Here is a 21,771-nt window from a genome sequence, read left to right as displayed (position 1 = left end):
AATGACATCCAGTTGCATTTGTTGATGGACGGCCAGTCTGACTCTGCCCCGGATGCCTTGGCTAGAGCTTTTGAGGCTGTGACTGGGTGACTGAAACAGAATCAACTAAAATTGAACCCCACAAAGACCGAGGTCTTGCACTTGGGTCATGGGTTGTTGGGTTTGGGGATCCAGCTCCTGACACTTGAGGTGCCACTTGCACTTGTCCTGATGGTTAGAAATCTGGGGGTGATCCTGGATGTCTCCCTATCAATGGAGGTGCAGGTCATAGCAGTTGCCAAATCTGCTTTTTTTCATCTGTGACAGGCCAGGCAACTTGCCCCTTACCTCTCAACCCATGACCAAATGACAGTGATCCAGGCAACTGTCACCTCCAGATTGGATTACTATAACTCGCTCTATGCAGGGCTTCCCCTGGGCTTTCTCTGGAAATTACAACTGGTTCAGAATGCAGCTGCATACGTCCTTACAGCTACATCATATAGAGCACCTATAACACAGGTTCTGCACCAGCTGCACTGAATTTCAGTGGAATTTCGGATTAGGCTCAAGGTTTTGGTTGCAACCTATAAAGCCCTTAGCAGACTGGAATCAGCATATCTGTGGGGCCATCTCTCACCATATGTTCCCAAGAGGGTGTTAAATTCAGCTGACAAACAGCTGCTGGTGATCCCTGACCCCAAGGATGCTCACCTGGCCTCAACCAGGGCCAGAGCCTTTTCAGTCCTGGCACCAACCTGGTGGAACTCTGTCTGCTAAAACAAGGGCCCAGCAGGATTATCATCTTTCTGCTGGGCCTGCAAGATCAAGATGTTCGACCAGGTATATGACTTAAGCTGAGGTACAGGTGGGCTTCCATGCTGGTTTCCTGTTTCGGGCAGGATCAGCCTCACCCTGGTTCCCACTGAAATTGAATGTTTTTGGTTGGGGGTTGAACAACTTGGGTTGCCGTCCAAATGTATTGTTACTGTATTTTATGATTTTAATGCTGTTTTTATTGTAATTTATTTATTTATGTTGTAATCCGCTCTGAGCCATTTACAGGGAAAGCAGATAATAAATCCAATAATAATAATAATAATAATAATTTGAAACAGTAAAATTAATCTCCCCTAAAACATAGGATTAACCAACCAGCGTAACTTCTGCCTTATCTGGATTCAGTTTCAAACAACATTTGGATCCTGAGATTCTCTGCCCTGCTCCAACCTTGTATCTGTATGAGTCAATCTGCAGTACTTTCTTCAGCATTTTCCATGGATGTAATATTATTATGCTCATAATCCACACTCATCCAATAAAGAGAATGGATAAGTTCCAGCTTTTGTGAAACCCGAAGGAGATTTGTAGCACTGATGGAATATATCGTATGATGATTCACATTTGAACAACATACTCAACACAATACTAATATATTTTTGGGAGCAGGCTGGGAAGTGAAAGTGGCCCAAGAACAAGCCGAGCACATTACAAGTGAACATTGCAACTGTGGGGAAAAGAGGAACGACGAACTGACACCAGTTGCCATTGCAGATGAAGGCTCTGAGCCAAGCAGCCCCTGAGGCTCTGACAGAGTTATTAGATCTTGATTATGATTTGCTCCTGGTCACCAGCAGCCTTCTAGGGCACTGGCCCACAAGAAAATTTCTCTGTAAATTAAATGGCCAGTTGATCCTTGCATATTTTGTGTCTTGAACTTGACAAATATGTATGCAAATAAGTCACGTCACATCCAGTCACTTCACTTCACTTACTTAATTGTCCTTCTACCAATTAGGATCTGGATTTTTTTTAATGAAACATTTTTTTTTCAGAAGGCATTTTATATAGTAGGAAATACTCCAGGCACTATAGAGTATCCCACTTAGTTGTTCATTCACATTCTTTCTTAATTGATGGTGACAATGGGTTAGATCTAAGGCTGGGACAAGTTCTCAGTTTTCTCTTTCTCCATCAGTCCCCTGCCCCTAAAAATATCTGTGAATGAGCTACAAGCCATGCATACAATACACCATGAGCTACAGGGGGTTACAGCAAAAAAAGAGAGGAAAAAATGAAAGAAAAGAAAGAAAGAAATTGATCTTCCCCTTAATCTTTGCTACCCACTCATGGTTTTTTTTTCATTTTATTGGAAATACTACAATGAGTCACCACAATCACCTATTTAAAAACTACTACAATAAATAATTAGTATGTAGATGCTATTTGTCTTGGGAGTAATTTATGTATCAGTCCCAGGCAGTTTGTCCACTTAATTTGTGACTAGCCTTTAGCCCATTGTATGAGCAATACTCCTTATAGCATGGAATTCTTCAGTAGCATCTTGGATATTTGACCTTTAATTCGGTGACTGTGTTGGAGCAATTGTGCACCTGAGCATAAATTCCTGATGACATGATAGGCAAACAATGAAACAAAGACCCCTCAGGAAATAAAGGACTCTTCTCCTGCCAGCTTCATCTCTCATTGGGCTTGCATTAGCTGCAATGTACTGGTCACATAATACACCATGAAAAGTACAGGGATTAAAATACCCTACAGCCACCACATACACTTTCCTAATAAAGCCAGTCTAGGAAGGGATGGAAATGAGGAAAGAATGCCCTTGCAAAGCAGCCATTCTTGCTTTCAGCACCCTTTATGGCTTTTCTACAGGCCACAAAAGGGCAGTCTGCTAGAATATGAATCAGATATAGTCAAGGCTTCACAGAATAATAGTAACCAGTCTCTGACCTCCTTCTTTGAGCCCTAATAGCTTTTTCCACCTCAATAACCCCTCACAGTAAACAAAAGCAAGCCGTTTTAAACTATATTTCCCTTCACTCCATTTGATCATTATTTGGAAGTGGGGGAGGTCTTGGGTAACTGTCAAAGATTTAACAGCCATATGACATTCCATAAAGCATCCCCCTGATTTCCCCTCCTTTTCTTTCGATTCATTTCAAATGCAGCTGCTTGGTTTGTGTGAGGAATATATGATTGACATGCAACTGGAGAAAAGGCAAGGGGAATTTAAAAGCTTGGGTATTCTCTCCCCTAAGTACATCCCTCAGACACACAGGGTAAGGATATTAGTAGGGGTGGGAAGAGGCATTTTATCACTGTCTCAGGAAGAAATACAGAAAAACTCATTTGATTTATGTCACACCACCCTGTTCCAAATCATTGCCCTTCAAGCGTCTTCAATTGAATGCATTTGCAATCTAGATACAGGATTTCCCAGAGCATAAGAATATATTCCAATGTACATTTTTTTTCTCTGTTACTAGCTCAGAGAACTAGAGTGATGGATACTTGTCAGTCAAATGTCTAGCAGCAGAGCATTTACTCTTGCCCTTATGATTCTCATGACTATAAATCAGATCTAAGGTTGTGTTTCAGTAGTGTACACATATATTAGAAAAGCATTTTCTTTTTTTCCTGTATTAATCTTTATACTCAACCTGTAAATTATCCGCCCTGAGCCTGCGAAAGCGGGGAGGGCGGAATATAAATATAATAAATTAAATTAAATTAAATTAAATTCGTATTATTACACACTGATAATACCTGCCCATTTCCAGAATCTCTTGGATTGGTTCAGCTGAGGCGCAGTTATATATTTTCCCTTCATTCACTGTGAGTCTAGCAACATGTGATCTGGAATGCTATTTATTTGCATTTAATCAGAATAGTTGAGAAAATGGTTTCATTCTACAACTAGACCATGAACGATTGTTAGTCATGCAGGGCCTAACTAGTGCAAATCAGGCCTATTTATCTAAACAACCTCACAATACCACTGGTGTGAAGCAGGTGAAAAAGGAACTTCTTCTAGCTAATGTGAGAAGGACCAAAAATTCTACTCTAACAGTTTAGCCAGTATTCCAAGCCTGATTTCTGTCAGTAAAAGGCAGGGGGAGGGGGAGGGCTCTTTTGGCCTTTGAGGGAGGACTCATTAGGGTCAGGCCTATCAGCAGCTACTAGGCAACTTGATGCAACATGACTCATCCAGGCCTGGGGGCTTTTAACTGTTCAACAACAGCCCCCCCACAAGCCAATGTAGTGTAGTGGTTCAAGTTTCAGAGTAGGGTCCATGAGACCCAGGTTCAAAATACCACTCTGCTGTGGAAGCTCACTGGGTGACTTTGATCCAGTCACACATTATAGTTGTCAACCTTCAGACATTGGCTGGAGATCTCCTGAACTTATGACTGACCTCCAGACCTTAGAGATCAGTTCCCCTGGAGAAAACCACACCCCAGCAGAGGTTTCCTTGGTTACAACCAACCTAACCACTAGAAAATAATTCACTGAGGAAAAACGTTAAGACTATGATGTACATACTCATTCAGTAAAAATTGTAATTACAGTGCAAGAGTGCTCAAAGTGACAATTGGTTATACAATAATTATAGTAGATATGATAAATAGTCCAATTGAATAAATATACTATCAATCAAGATGCAGACTAGTAAAAATTAATACAGGGAGCTAGTTCAGATGTTAAAAGAAATGAAAGTAAAATACCGATGGGAAATACCAGAGGGACTGACATTTGAATTTGGCGGAGCAAGAAAGAGCATCAGATCTGGTCAGGAAATGGAGGATTTTATTAGTAAAAATGAAAAGGACTTACCAAAACCCACAAAGGCTTGATCATGGAGTGTAAAGTTCTATCTTGGAATGTAAATGGACTAAACTCACCCTGTAAATGTAAGGTTATTTTCCACTGGCTTGTAAAACAGAAATGTAAAATTGTATGCCTACAAGAGACACATATTAGAAAGCAAGATGTAAAATATTTGAAAATGGCAAAGCTGGGAAAAGAGTTTGTAGCTGCTTCCAAACAGAAAAAGAGGGGTGTTGTATTGTATATAAAGGAGGAACTACAGCCTAAAGTAGTGTTAAGTGATGCAGAAGCTCGATATTTGGCAGTGGAAATAATTTGGAATTCAAAAAAGACATTGGTGATTGGAATTTATGCGCCTAATGGTGCAAAAGAAAATTTTTTATGGACTTACAAAAACAGTTAGATGAATTGTCTTATGATCAAATAATATTGGCAGGCGATTTTAACGGAGTTACGAACTTCGAAGAGGACAAGAAATCTAAGACTACACAAAAAAAAAAGAGGACTACTACCAAAGTCATTTTTTGCAATCACGAAACAGGAAAGTTTAGAGGATGTATGGAGGAGACAGTACCCCAAGAGTAGACAATATACATATTATTCTGCAAGACATTTTACACTATCAAGAATTGACATGATCTGGGCCTCCAAAGAATTGTTGCTTTGGACTAAAGAGGTGGAAATAATGCCAAAGGTAGGCTCAGATCATAATCCAATTGTGTGGAAATTTGGTAAGAATAGTAAAAGAGGATGGAGAATAAATGAGGACCTGTTACAAATGGAAGAGAATATTGCGTTACTGCAAAGGGAGACCAAGTTCTTTTTGCAATGCAATTTGAATAAAGAAGTATCGACAAACAAGGTTTGGGATACATATAAGGCTGTGATCAGAGGGATACTAATGGACTTGAATGCAAGAGATAGGAGGAAAAAAGACAAGAAATCATGGAAAAAATTAAAGCCAAAGAGATTCAACTCAAAAAGAGACCAGGCAAAAAGAAAATATATCAGGATATTAAAATATTGCAGGAACAGTTATCGGCAATGAACAATAAAGAATTGGAGTGGAATTTAAAGAGGATGAATCAGAGGTTGTTAGAGGGAGCAAATAAGCCTGGAAAATATTTGGCATGGCAACTAAAAAAGAGAAAAGAGAAGAAAATTATTAGCACAATACGAGAAGATGATAAGTTAGTAAGTGATCAAGTAGCCATTAGTAAAGTCTTTTTTAAATTTTACGCAAAATTATACCAAAAAAAAGAGGTGAACAAAGATTCAATAGCGGATTATTTAGATAAGATGAAACTTCCAACAATCTCAGAAGGATGGAAAGAAAAATTGAATAAGGAGATGACAGAAGAAGAAATAAAAGAAGCTATTCAATTAACGAAGCTGGGGAAGGCCCCAGGTTCAGAAGGATTAACGGCAAAATTTTATAAAACAATGGGCCAAGAACTGGTGCCTCTCTTGAAGGAGGTAATGAATGGTGCTATGCAAGACCAAGAGATTCCTGACACTTGGAAGGAGGCCAACATATCATTGATTCCAAAAGAAGGACAAGATTTTACTAATGTTAAAAATTATAGACCAATTTCATTGTTGAATAATGACTATAAAATATTTGTAAAGGTATTGGCGGAAAGAATTAAAGGATGGATGTTGGAATTCATTGCAGAAGAACAAGCGGGATTTTTACCTAACAGACAAATTAAGGACAATCTGAGAACAGTAATAAATGCTATTGAATATTATGATAAGCATTGTGATAGAGAGGTTGGTTTCTTTTTCGTAGATGCAGAAAAAGCATTTGACAATTTGAACTGGGACTTTGTTTGCCACTATGGAAAAGCTGCAAATGGGAGAAAAGTTCATACAAGCAGTTAAAGGAATTTATAAAGACCAAAGTGCAGCGATTGTAGTGAATGATGATCTGACAAAAAAACTAAAAATAAACAAAGGTACAAGGCAGGGCTGCCCATTGTCTCCATTGTTGTTTATATTGATCTTGGAAATACTGACGATCCAGATACGAGAGGACGATACAATTCGAGGTATAAAGATAAGAGAGTTTACCTACAAGGTCAGAGCATTTGCAGATGATATAATGTTGATTGTAGAGGATCCAATCGACAATATGCCAAAGGTAATAAAGAAGATAAAGGAATTTGGAGACTTGGCTGGTTTTTTCGTAAACAAAAAGAAGTCGAAGATACTATGTAAAAATATGACTAAACAGAAACAAGAATTGATGGAATTAACGGACTGCGAGGTAACAAACAAAGTAAAATATTTGGGAATTGAATTAACTGCAAAAAATATAGACTTATTTAAGAACAACTATGAGAAGCTGTGGATACAAATAGAGAGAGACTTGATAAAATGGAACAAGTTGAATCTATCATGGTTGGGCAGAATTGCGACAATAAAAATGAATGTGTTACCTCGTGTGATGTTTCTGTTACAAATGATTCCGATTATCCGAGACTCTAAACAATTTGAAAAATGGCAAAGAAAAATTTCGAACTTTGTGTGGGCAGGCAAGAAACCACGTGTTAAAATGAAAGTGTTACAGGATGCGAAAGAAAGAGGTGGCTTGCAAATGCCCAACCTAAGACTGTATTATGAAGCAATTTGTTTGACATGGATAAAGGATTGGATAACGTTGAAAAATCGCAAACTTCTGGCATTGGAAGGCTATAAGTAAATATTTGGATGGCATGCATACCTATGGTATGATAAAATAAAAGCGGACTCTCTGTTTCTGCATCATTATATCAGAAGAAGCCTCTTCACAATCTGGAAGAAATATAAGATGCATCTGGAAGATCAAATCCCCCTTGGGTGGTCCCGTATGAAGTAATAGACCCGAGAACTGTCGATAACGAACAGCAATGTTTAACTTACAAGGAGATAACACAAATACAACAGAGGAGTTAGCCGTGTTAGTCTGTAGTAGCAAAATCAAAAAGAGTCCAGTAGCACCTTTAAGACTAACCAATTTTATTTTATTGTAGCATAAGCTTTCGAGAATCAAGTTCTCTTCATCAGATGCCTGATCCGAACTGGTCAAATACAGAAGAGGAGGGGAGGGGAAAGAACAGGACATATATCACAAGAAGACAGAATGCAATATTGCATTCTGTCTTCTTGTGATATATGTCCTGTTCTTTCCCCTCCCCTCCTCTTCTGTATTTGACCAGTTCGGATCAGGCATCTGATGAAGAGAACTTGATTCTCGAAAGCTTATGCTACAATAAAATAAAATTGGTTAGTCTTAAAGGTGCTACTGGACTCTTTTTGATTTTACAAATACAACAGTTAACGTTAAAAATAAAATCAGAAGAAGAATTGTCTCCTTGTTATAATTGGTTTCAATATAGACAGATCAGAGATCTTTACAAATCGGACTGTTCAAGAGGAGGAATAAGAATGGAAAACTCAGAATTGGAAGAAGTAATGCTACAAGAAGGCAAGAAACAAATTTCAATGATTTATAAGATACTTCGAAAATGGTACACTGAGGATGAAACAGTGAAAGTACAGATGGTGAAGTGGGCAATAAACTTTCATAAAGAAATAGCGATGGAGTCCTGGGAGCACTTGTGGAAGAATACAATTAAGATTACAACATGCATGAATATTAAAGAAAATGTGTATAAGATGATATACAGATGGTACCTAACACCAAAAAAAATTGCGCTGGGGAATGCTAACATGTCAGACAAGTGCTGGAAATGTAAAAAGCACGAAGGATCACTGTATCATATGTGGTGGACATGTGAAGTAGCTAAACAGTATTGGGGTGAAATAATAGAAGTAATAAATGAGATTTTACAAATACAAATAAATAAAAACCCAGAATTGTTGCTACTGAACTTGGGAATGGAGAATGTTCCAGTGCAGCACAGAACATTGTTATTTTACATGGCAGCTGCAGCAAGATTATTGTATGCGCAGAAATGGAAAGTGCAAGAAGTACCTACTGTAGAGGACTGGATTTACAAATTGCTGTACATGGCAGAAATGGACAAAATGACAAGAAAACTTAAAGACCAAGACCCAGAACAATTTATGGCAGACTGGGCGAAAATGAAACAATATTTGGAGAAAAAATGGGATGTGAAAGGAGAACTGTGGCAGTTTGAGAACTTTTAAACTATGATACTACAAACAGAAGAGAGAAGTGACTTTACCAATAGAAGAAATGTGTGTTTATATTAATCTAAGCTACGATTATAGTTAACTATAGGAGGGGTAGAATTTATAACTGATACTTAGAAGTGGGATTGATATATTAGAAAAAGTAATATAGCATACATATAGTAAGGGAAGAGGAAATTATTTAGAGTAATAAATGTTATTAAGTTAGAATATTAACTTAACTATCATTAAGTCTGAATTATGGTTAAGTATAAGATATGAGAAGTATGCTGTTAATTATGGGAAGAAATATTAGTAAAATTAATTTGATAAGTATGTTATTAAGTTTGCGAAGAAATATCAGTAAAACTAATATAGTATGTATAGATTATAGAGTAATTAGGGCTTAGAGTAAGGATTGTTATGTAGGGATGCTTGATTGTTTAATATAGGATATGTTAAGCAATAAAGGGGGTAGAGGGTTGGAAAGCTGTTGGAAGTCAAGAAGGAGGGGGGAAAGGGTGGGGGTTAGGTTAGATTTAATCAGATAGGGTTTAATTGAATTATTGTTTGAAATTATGCTCACCAATAAATTTTTTTTAAAAAAAAAAGATGCAGACTAGTAAAAATGTATGATGAATCAGACTTTACAAAGTCTTTACATAGTCCTTGAAATCAACTGGTTGATGAACTCCTACACCTGTCAGAGGTAAGTTTATGATAATGTTCTGTTGGTTAAAATGCTAATTATTCTCTTTATTTTTGCAGGTACTTGCTCCAAAGGAAGCAGACAAAGTTCCAAGTTGGACTCTGATGTAGAATAGCCTTTATGTAACTGAATACCTTGTACTCCCAATGAGCTTGCCAGTGTATTTCGATTTTCACTTCATAAAAGTCCAGAAACGTTGTTTAGTGGGAGGAACTGAGGAACTGTAAAGTCCACCCAGCCCTTCCACTGGATAGGCTGAGAGAAGGGCCATTCATGGAGGCTGGGTAGGATTGGAAGTTAACCCAGGGAGTTACATTCAGGGAGGCTGGGTTGGGAATGGGAGGACACCCAGAGAGTTGGGAAAAGGGGAATCCTTTAAAAGCAGGCTCGTATGAGAGCCAACTCACCTAACTACCCCAGTCAATGATGGGCTAGTTCATGAACTGCTCTTCATTGCCCCTCTAGTTGGAATGAAGAGACAGACACAGGTGCTAGATCGAAGGGCCACTTTATTAAATTAACCTTAACATGAACATTAACCCATAACTGTGGCAAGGGTAAAAGCAGCACAGGCCAAACCACAGGATCACCCCTGGACCTCCGCCTTGACCTGCCTGGGCGAGCCCTGAAGCCCCGGGTGTGAGCCATCCCTGGAGATGGCTAGGAGACCCAGCCGGTCAGGCAAATTGGTTCCCCCCTTTCAAGCTCCTAAGCCTCAGCCATACAGCAGTGAGGGAAGGACTTGCACATGGGATTCCCCCAGGCAGTCTGCCCATGCATGCTGGCAGCCATCCCAAGCAGTACCAGCCACTCCTAGCAGACCCCTCTTCCCCACCAATAGGGAAGTGCCAAGGGTGCTCACCGGCCCACTGCCTCTCACCAAACTCTATCCCACCACCGCCAGGGCCAAGCCTCTGTTTAGGCCCTAGCACCCTGCTATTGGCCTAGAGCCAACCTAAGCCATTGCCACAAGTTGTTGAGGAAGATATCATCACTATTATCCAACAGGTGTACCCCGTCACCACAGTAGAGGTCAGCAAATTCGTCCCTGATCCTAGGGTGGGGTAAATAAACCCCCAAACCCTCCCCAAGGGCTTTCTGAATGGCCCTGTTGTCCTTCATCCGAGCCCTTTCGATTGCCTGATGGTCCTCAGCCTCCTGCCAGACCCTACGAGGTAACATGGCAGACCACATAATAAGCACTCCAGGCCAATGCTGGAGTATCCCCTACATGTCCAATTTAGCCTGAAGGGAAATGCCTTACTGTGGACAAACCCAAGGTCATTCCCACCCAGGTGAATGACCAATATACAGGGTGGAGGATCCCGCTGTTCCTTGAATAAGAGTGGCAACAAACCAGGCCACCTGAGGCCACAACAATCTTGCCACTCCACAGCTGCCCATTCTCTCAAACCAAGCTGGGACACGAACTGCATCCTCCAAGCTTGATGAGCAGCCTGAAAGTTCATACTGTGTCCGCAGATCAAAATTTGTTGTTTCTCCCGGCAAGACACAGCACCTAAGAAAACATCAATTAGTATAACATATACAACTACGTTAATGGACAAATATAGGACCGATAGGAGGAAGATTTCCACCTACCCACTCCATGAATAACCTGCACTGAATACCCCATAGCTGCTGCCATAGACGCAGCTCCAATCCTAAAAGGAATAGGTGCTAAATTTGAAGCCAGCCAACCCCAACTTGGCCAGTGCCTTCTCAGTCATGGCCCAAAACTGGTAGCGTGCCAGGGGGAAACCATCCTCATGCTGAAACAATACCCCCTGATCTTCCTCCCAAAGATGCAAAAATTTATGGAGAGTCCGCACCAGACACAGATCTGGGTACGCACAGGTCTCCAGCCTTACAGCCACCCCTGTCTGATTCTGGTCCATCTTGGACTTCTGAATCATGAGGGAAACCCTGTCTTCCTCTAACTTAATATCCCGGGCCATAAGGGTACAACCTGACTTATCCACCTTAGACTGGACAACCAGTTCACTAATATGCAGTGCCCCCAAAAAGGCCACCAATGTGGTGGCATGAAACAACCTAGCCTCATATCCTGAGCTACAAATTGTACCCCAGGCTGTGATAAGACCCTTTAAAACTGTTGGAGAAATAGGCTCTCTAGGGTAAGCACGAACTATAGCTTCACATGACCATCCCTCCAACATTTTCCTAACTCAGAAGTCACCTGTGGCCTCAGGAAACCCCCAAGCTTTGCTTATTAAAGCCAGTGGATTTAACTGCTAACCTCCAACCCTTCTGGTGCACGCAAAAGCACATCAGATGCTCAATAGGGATGGGCCATACCTGCTGAAGGCCAACATCTCTCCTAAACCCCGCAAATTGTCCTACCGTTTTGTTGTAGGATTGCTGCATGCTGGGGGCCCTGTATGCTTCGGCCTCCCAAGATGCCATAACTCCTGGGGCATCTGCGCCAGTTCTGAGTTGGCCTCCAGGGCAAGCTGCCAAAAACAATCCATCTGTTGGAGAGATAAAGCATCTGCCACACCATTACTAACACCACATATTTGTTCTGTAAAATGTTCTGCTGGAGGCACAACAACATAAAGGCCCTAACCAGCCTCATAATCCGGCCTGATTTCAAAGTCAAGGAGTTGACCACATATACCACAGCCTGATTGTCGCACCAAGAGTTGACAACATGGTTGGACAACTCCTCCCCCCACATGTGCACTACCACCAGAATGGGAAAAAACACTAAAAAATTTAAATCCTTATCTAACCCAAACGCATGCCAATCAGGTGGCCACTAGTCTGCACACCAATGCCTTCAGAAATACACACCAAAGCCCAAAGAGCCAGATGTGTCAGACATAACCTGCAGTTCAGCCTCGAGCAGCAGGTCCTCCCGCCAAAAGGTAACCCCATTGAAATCCTTGAGGAAATCGGACCAAACATCCAAATCCTCCTGCATCCCCCTAGTGACCTTAAGGCCATGATGGGGAGCTCACAGTGATGACATAGCATCACAAAGCTGCTGCAAAAAGGCCCTTCCTGGAGCAACTGCCTTGCAAGCAAAGTTCAAGTGACCTACGAGCTGCTGCAGCTCCAATAGGGACACCTTTCACTTGGACCTGAACTCCAGAAGCCTAACCTTAAGTTCAGCAACTTTCTCTGGGGGAAGCCTAAAACATTGATGAACCGTGTCAAGCTCTATGCCCAGAAACATCAATACCTGAGAGGGCCCATCCATTTTCTCATGTGCCAAGGGGATGCCCAGCTCCTCAGCTAATTGGAAGAAAGTGTTTAAAAGTCAGGCACACTGCCTAGACCCACCTGCCCCACAAACAAAAAATCATCTAAATAATGCATGGAGTTGCGACTACGTATCCTGTGCTGTAATCCCCATTCTAAAAAGGAGCTAAAGCATTCAAAGGCAGCACAAGAAATGGAACAGCCCATTGGAAGAGCCCAGTCCATATAGAACTTGCCCTCAAAGGAAAACCCCAGGAGCTCAAAATCATCAGGGTGGACTGGGAGAAGGTGAAATATAGACTTAATGTCACATTTCGCGATCTCAGCTCGAACCCCACAGCAGCGTACCACCTTGACGGCCTGGTCAAATTATGTGTACCGAACCGAGCATGAATGCTCCGGGACAGCATCATTCACCAATTCCCCATGGGGAAACGAGAGGTGATGTATCAAGCAAAACTCCCCAGCCACCTTCTTGGGGACCGTCCCCAATGGGTACACCCTCAAATTGGGGACAGAGGGGGCATCAAAGGGGCCTAAGACTCAACCTTCACTGCACTCTTTGGCTATTTTGCTCCGCACTATGTCCTCCATCCCAACCACGGAACGCAAATTCTTAGACATATAAGGGAAACAGCCCATGAACAGGGATTCCGAAACCAAAAGTAAACCCCTGCAACAGAAAAAGAGCATCCTGCATCCAGGCGCTCAAGGACCTTCAGGCTTACCGGGCTGGGTCCTTTTACTAGAAGCCTGCTGACTGCTGGCTCCCCTGCCCCAGAACTTCTTGCCTCCCCCACCCTGTCTAACTTTGGGGCAGGCATTGTATGGGTGCAGCCCGGCACAGGAAGGGCACTCATGTTTAAACCTACAGGGTTTCCGGTTGCACCCTCCCTTAAAGGCAAACTCACAGCAAAGCAGATGGGGTTGAACCTGCTGCCCCGCTGTAGTGTGGGTAGTAGAGGCTGAGGCCGAGCGCTGCACCAGATGACCACTGTCATAGCAGACTCCCAAAATGGGCTTCACTGGTGACATCACCTGCAGCCAAAGCTGCTGGTGAATGCGGTCCAAAGGTAAACCAGGGTTAATGGCCACCTGCATCCTGAACTCCTCATCATCCTGCATCCAAGCAGCACCCAAGAAGCCAGTATAGCCCTTATAGATGATATCCAAATACTGTAGAAGAGAAGCAGCCCTCTGAGGCCTGACCAATACACCAGCATAGATCAAAAAACCCGGTAATCAATTAGCCCAGGTCTGATCCATGCACTGCCGCTTCAGCCTCTCTTTATCCCTGTCATCCAAGTATTCTTTATCCTTCCTTTCCAAATCCTGGAAAAAAAGGGTAAAGACATCAATGTATTCACCCTTAAGAATCTTGTCACAAGTTGCCTGTGTTAGATGGTCACCCAAGGGAAGTGCCGTATCACCAAATGGGAGTGCATTAAAAGGCACATGCCCATAGGCCAAGGCAGAATAAGGATAAAATCCCCATGGTCCACCTGTGTACCCGGGCCACATTCCAACCTGACCCTGACCCCATGCACCTTCCACTCCTCCCCATGTGGGCTGTGACGGTGCAGTTTGTTGAGCACCAGCCAACTCCAAACCCTGTGGTTGTCATGGGTGTTGTCCAATAGCAGCCCAGGCAGCAGGAAACTGCTGGCTGGCTCCCAGGGCCATCCCAGAAGTACCCTGAGCAGGACCTTGGCCCCAAGGCCCCACGGCCAAGGGGAACAAGTCTGAGGTGCAGTGTCCTTACCTCCCACCTCCACAGGCTCGACAGCCACCACCACAGGAGCAGATTCCACCGTAGCCTCCTGCTCGAGGTCCACCACTTGTGCTTCACTCCTCTGGCCAACTGTCAACTGGGCTCTGCTGGACTCACCGGCCACTGCTCCTGCTGCCTCCTCCAAAACAGAAAGATGCCTCAGAATTTCCCTATTAACAGTATCTCTGGAGGCTCCACAAATAGGCCGATCCCAGCCTTTACTAAGAGCAGCCCCCGCAGAAACACCCTTACCCTTCTCAAGGGCTGCCAATCAATGCAATATCTCCTACTGGGAGAAACGCTCCTCCTCATCCTCTGAAGAGGTAGCTGCTTGTGCAGACCACTTAGTTGGGGCCATTTAGCAGGCTGTTTGCCAAGTAATAGATTCACTAATATATAAGTACAACAGGTACCCCCAAATCTGCACAAGCTAGAAACCCACAGGCAACTGATTAGGGCTGCACCAAAACCAAAGCCATCACCACTAACAGTAAAAACCCAAGGCCCAAAATGGCCGCAAATTCACCAAGGGCCTGGGGGCCTAAAATGGCTGCCAACAACCCACAGCCTAAAATGGTCACCCAACAGTGCCTAGAGGCCACCCCTTATGCTTGCAGAGGCCAGCAAGGCTTAAGCCATCCGCCTCCCATGGGGGCCCTCACTTAAACCCCCCTTTGTAACCAAAATGGGGGGAGGGGGAATGTGCAGCTAGCAAGTCACGGCATGCACACAGGCCTTTCAACCTGGACAAAACATATTGTTGAGGATACAGGGAGGGGTGTGTAACGGCCTGGCCCCCTAAACCACTTGCTCACCCCTGCGGGAGCCAAGCCAGGTGCGCTGCCCCTTCCTCCAAGGCCGCTACCATGTGGCCAATAAAAGAGGGCCCCAAACCCAACACCTCCAAGGACACCCACCCAAGAGGGTGCAGGGCCAAGGCTGCCTCTGGCAGAGCAAAGCCACTGTTGCTGGGATGAATTTCACCCCCTCTGCAGCAGAAACACCACTGCAGAGCCTCACCACCGCAGCGCCCAAGCTGCCACAAAGCCTCAGCCATGCTGAGATGCCTCCCCAGCATGGAGGAGCCACTGCTGCTGGGACACCAACGCCGCCACCAAAATGCCACCACCGTAAACAACACGTCTACCCACACCAAGCATTGAAGGCAACTGAAGCTGGGCAGATGGTGCCGCCTAAAGGGGCTGCTGGGTCCACCCACCCGGCAGAGACCCAGATGCCCAGGAATTGCTCTGCCCTTCTTCCTTCCAGGGAGGCAATGCACAACTCCCTCCTAGAGCAGCTAAAGCTGCCAGGAGGTATGGTCGTATTGTATCAGTATCAACAAATAAAGATATGAGACATGAATATGTGGGTCAAGTAGTTTATTAATGGCTTTTCCACATCTGTTAAATATCCATGAATTAGTATGATTTAGTGTTAACAAGAACCTACCAAGGCTACCAGCATTTTGAACAAACCCACCCTGGCTCCAAACATCACATTCTTGCTTGCTTTGTTTATCTGCAAATAAAACAGTGCCAAGGAGTGTTAAGACTCGTGCCACATGGGCTGCTTCAGCAATGGCTTGGTTCCTGTTTCTCAGTCATGGCTCAGACTTATGACTCAATTGTCACTACCTATACTGTAGAAATTCTTACTATTCTTGTCAGAACTAGTTGTAGTATAACCAATCCAAAGACACAGGTGAATCAGAGAATGTCACATGTCCCAGGATAAAATGGACCATGTAAAAAAGACCCCCTTCCAGAACAATTTGAAAGAGGCCCCAAAATCATGAAGGGCCCCTTAGAAGGGTGACCAGCTATTTTCATTTTATCCATATGAGGGTGCAAGGCTCAGCAAAAGCTGCTGGAGAGAGTGTAAAGCTTCTCCAGCACCTTTCTACACACATGGATGCTACACACATGGATCATGAAGAGATGTGCGCCTTATTTAAAAATGGGACTGGCACAAGTAATATTCTAGCTCTACAGGCTAGGAACTAAATTCTTAGATGCCCCAAGGTGCTCACCGATTGCCCTATCTACACTATAGCAATCTACCCTATCCCTGCCACCTAGTTATCACCTAACCAGTCTCCTGACCAGGAGGAGTTATTCAGAAACACTGACCCCAGAACTACGCAGAGATGGTTAAAAAAAAAAAAAAGATTCTTCGTAGCCAGTTTGAAAGAAGATCAAAAAGTTCCTGCTTGGTCCCTTAATGGTGACTGGCTATTTCTTCATTATACATGGGAATTCAGGGGGTGGGGGATGGGGGAGGAGAACAAACTTGTAAACTGCTACAAAATTTGGCAGCAAAAAAACCCTTATAATGCTGTGCTGATACTCAAAGCCTACTGGCTGGTCTTAATAACAGCATAGTGGTCCGGATGCTTTCCCCAATCAGGTCTTATGCTTTATTTAAAAAAGGAGTTGCTATACACATAATCATAACCCTACGTGCTATGAATTGGATCACAAAAACTGGACTTAACACCCTTTAGTCCCCTAAGCAGCTAAACTTTCCACCCCAACATATCAGCTCTGCCAGCATGTCAGAGACTTATCCACCACAAGATAATACAGGTACTGTCAGTCATTGCTTACTATTGACGACTATAATGTGAACATGTACATTTTCAAAGAAATGTACACTTTCAAAGATAATACATTGCCCCCCCTCAATTGGAAGAAGGAGACAGACACAAGGGGTTGGATAATAAGGGCCGCTTTATTGAAATACAACATGAACTATTAACTGAGGTCAAGGCCAACTGGTGGTACAGGTCAAGCCACGGGGTCAGCTCTGGACCTCCGCCTTGACCTGTTTGGGTGAGCCCCACTGCCCTGGGTGTAAGCCATTCCGTAATGGTATCTACCTGGCTAGCCAGGCAAAGTGTTCCACTCTTATCAAACTCCTAAAGCCTCAGCTGTACTGCATGAGGGTAGGACTTACACCAGGGGTTCCCTGAAGGTGGTCTGCCAGGTAGTGGTAGCCGTACAGCATACCCTCCACTCCTGCCAGACCCCATTTTCTCCACCAATGGGGGATTGCCAATGCAGGTGATCACCGGCCTGTTCCCTATTCCCCCAACTATCTCCTGCCCTGGGCCTCCTACATAGCAGCACCAAGCCAATCACCTCCAACCTCTGATGACAGTACAAGGTAGGCGAAAAACCTCTCTTCCACCCAAGCCAATCTGGGGAAAAGAGGAAAAAATCCTACCTGGCTCTGGAACAGCAGCTGTCTAATCCTGCACTGAAACAGGGTGAGGCGGGTGGGCCGATTGCATGGAGCAACTGCAGGCCGGGTGGGGCGGGGCAGCCTACAGGGCCTCCGTCTCCACACACCCCCCAGCCAATTCCCGGATGGGTGGTGGGTGCTGTCTCCTCCTTCTGAGGAGACAAAGTCGGCCCCTGGCTTAAGCCACGTTGTGGCTGCTGGGAAAGGACCGCAAAGTGGCAATATCTAACAAAAAGTGAGGAACGTGACTTAAGACGAATTTAGAGGAGAAAATGGGTGGTAGAGTGAGTGTGTATGAACTGTCAAGTCACCCCTGACCTATGGAGATCCTATGGATGAAAGACCTTCAACACGTTCTATCATTATACAGACTTGCTTAGATCTTGCAAACTGGAGGATGTGGCTTTTTTTGTTGAGTCAAGCCATCTCGTTTTAGATCTCCCTCTTTTCCTACTGCCTTCATCTTTTCCTAGCATTATTGACTTCCAGAGAGTCTTGTATTCTCATGATGTGATCAAAGTATGATATCCTCAGTTTTGCTATTTTAGCTTCTAGGGAGAATTCAGGCTTGGTGTGTTCTAGAAGCCACTTATTTGTCTTTTTGGGTATCTACTAAACTCTCTTCCAGTACAACATTTCAGATTAATCATTTTCTTCCAGTCAGCTTTCTTTATTGTCCAACTTTCACATCCATACAGAGTAAGAGGGAGGTACCATAGTTTGGGTTATCTTGGTCTTGATCCCCAGAGAGACATCTTTATCTTTAAGGATCTTTTCTAGCTCCCTCATGGCTTCTCTTCCAAGTCTCAATCTTCTTGGTTGCAGTATTCCTTTTGGTTGATGATTGATACAAGGAATAAAAAAATTTGAACAATTTCCATTTCCTCATTGTTAATTTTTAAATTGTATAATCCCTCAGACATGGTGCTATAAAAAGGAGAGTCAATGATGGAAGGAGCTGCAGGAGAAGCTGTGCTCAATTAAAATGAAGGGGTGGTGTACTACATGAAAGAGTGGGAGCACAAAAGGAGTATTCTGGCACATGCTGGATTCTGATGTCATTATACTATTGTGTTATGGCAGCCCTGAGAAGATAATCTTCACTTGGGGTCAAGAAAAAGTGGAAGGTCATCATGGCGGGGAGGATGAAAAACATATATTGATTTGAACAACTAGCAAATACAAATGTAAATACTTTGAGATTTTCTGCCAAGCAGACCAGTCTTTCAGCTTCCACCATGCAAACAGTGATACTAGGGCTGAAGAATTGTTCCAGTGCCTGGGAAGTATGCCCAAGTTAATAGGTAATGGCCAACTTCCTTTGGAACACAGAGTCTTCACAACTGTCAGCTAAGAACAGTCTAGACAGGGTCAAATTAAAAATCTGCTTAACAAAGCACATATTTGACTATGGCAACTAGAAGCTCCCAAATATTTGACTATGGCAACTAGAAGCTCCCAAAGAAGTTCACAAGCAGATCAAAATGGTATTCCCTTGACCCGAAAATACTGCCAATCTATATGGCAGCTCCATTTTAAATTATCAAGACTAGTACTAATTAACAAAGTTATCCTCCACAAATTTTTTCAGTACTAAAAATAACAAGAAACATATATGCTAATTTCATACTGTTGGCTCCCAATCATGCATCTGTTTCTTTCATATGCACCAAAGTAGGCCATGTTTGATTCTCTTTGATTCTGTATTATCACTGTAATTGGTTTCAGTGTGCCCAATTTTCATTGTTGCCAGTGATAATTCTTTTGTTTTTTTGGTTTATTTTATTTCTTTTGCACCATTTATATGTCATTTATATGCAATTGACCCACACATGACATGGGGAAAGCATGCATTTTAATGGTGAAAAAACAAGACTTATTGGAAGAGACAATGAAAAGCAAAAGCAAAATGGGGATTTTCAAATTGAACTAGCAAGAAATTCAATCTCAGCCCTATACTCGACGGTGCACAAAGGGGTTACATAGTCTCTCCAATGCAGTGAACATTCACTAATACAACTTTGCTATGAAGGATCCTGGGTGGAAATCCAAGGAGAGTTGTTGCTCATGCACCAGTGCAAGTTGGAACAATGGGTTCTAAGGATGTATGAGAGATCTGAGGCACTGCCTGGTGACTGTTAGCTCTCTACCCTCTGCTTTGGAGTGGATCCTTTGGATCCTGCAGCCCCTGCTGAACCTGTAGGATTTCTGCAGCTGGCTGGTTTGAGAGTCGTAGACTCACTGTTTTTTTCTGTCCTTTGGGGGGAGGGGGGAGGCCTGGTGTCTGAGAGGGATAGGGTTGGGGGGAATTTCTTTTAATTTGCATTTTAAAAAACTGATTTTTTTGCTGTGGGTGGGTGCTTTGATTGGGCCTCTGGGGGGGGGGGGGCTTCAGTTTCTGACTTCTGAAGTTGGTTACATTTACTGTTCATTTTGCTGTTTGCTCTTCTTATTCTTTTGTTTTGCTGTGGGTTCTTTCTTTTTTGCAGTACATTTTTGCTGGGCTTTGCTGTTTTGCTATTGGGGGGTTGTTTCCCCTGTTGTTGGGGCTTGGGGTGCTCATTCTTTATACAGAGGAGTTAGCTGTGTTAGTCTGTAATTGCAAAATAGTAAAAAGTCCAGTAGCACCTTTATAACTACCCAACTTCATTGAAGCATAAGCTTTCGAGAACCACAGCTCTCTTCATCAGATGCATCGAGAACCACAGCTCTCTTCGTCAGACGCGGAAGATAGCATCTTCTCGTGAGAGTTTTGCTCGACGTCGCGCAAAACTCTCGTGAGAAGATGCTATCTTCCACTTTTTTGCGTGACATTTTGCAACGTTATGGAAGCAGGTTAGTAGTGTGAAAACGGCCTTTGCTTCATGGCACGTTTTCTTTTTTTTATATAAGATTTTTATTTTTATTTTTTAGATAGAAAATAGGGAGTAGAAAGTAGAGCGAAGGGGGATAGAAAGAAAAGAAAGAATGAAAAAAGAAGTTACATATCTGTTACATTGCACCATTCACTCTAATACATGTCATAGTATTCTGCTAGTCAGCTATCTATTTGCAAGTTTTTCCATTTATCTTCTATAATGTCCATAAGGGACCACATCTTAATTGAAAACTAAATTTCTCTAAACTTATCTTGTATCCATTTGTAAAAAGGCTCCCAAATGTCATTATAGGTTGTATTGTCCAACTCTTTCAATAAACTCGACAATTTATCCATTTCAGCCGTCTCCAGTATTTTTTCGACCAGGTTTTCTTGTGTTGGGATAGTTGTCATTTTCCAAAGTCTCGCATATGCAATCCTAGCTATTGTAATTGTATTCAATATCAAATGCTTTTGCTCTTTATTGACCGGGACCGATATGTGGTTTAATAAATAAAGTTCTCGTTTCAGAGGTAGTGGAGTCTTGAGTATCTGTTGTAACATTGTGTGTACCATCTCCCAAAACTCCATTGTTTTTTTACATGTCCACCACATATGATAGTAAGATCCCGGTGTCTTCTCACACTTCCAACAATTATTTGACATATTTAAGCGAGATTTAGCTAACCTAATTGGAGTCAAATGCCACCTATAAAACATTTTATATACATTTTCTTTCAGTGAGGCCAATTTTGTCATCTTTAAATTACTTTTTCACATTTGTGACCATTGCTCTAAATCTATTGTATGTCCCACATTCTCAGCCCATTTTATCATAGTATCCTTGACCTCTTTCCCCTGTAATTTTGCCTTTATAAGTATAGCATATATTTTCTTTATCATTTTAACATTAGTACCACATAATATCACATCAATATTTTCATCCTTTTCGTAAAAGCCCACTGTTTTATCTTTTTTGTATCTGGATTCCAGTTCTGCCTGGCCCCACCATCCCAACTCAATGTCTAGCTCTGCCATTTCTTTTGGATTTTACAATAGCCCAGCTGGTTTCAGTAAGATCTTATAGGTAGGAGTTTTTCCCTCTTTTTTCAAAGAAGGATGTGTAAAAGCTTCAATTGGGGAAACCCACAAAGGAATTTTCTCATAAAAGGTAGATCTTATTCTTTCCCAGACCAGTACTAGCGCTTT

Source organism: Eublepharis macularius, chromosome 2, assembly GCF_028583425.1.
Source record: "Eublepharis macularius isolate TG4126 chromosome 2, MPM_Emac_v1.0, whole genome shotgun sequence".
NCBI lineage: Eukaryota > Metazoa > Chordata > Lepidosauria > Squamata > Eublepharidae > Eublepharis > Eublepharis macularius.
The sequence above is the reverse complement of the archived record's forward strand: the minus strand, read 5'-3'. Positions refer to the sequence as shown.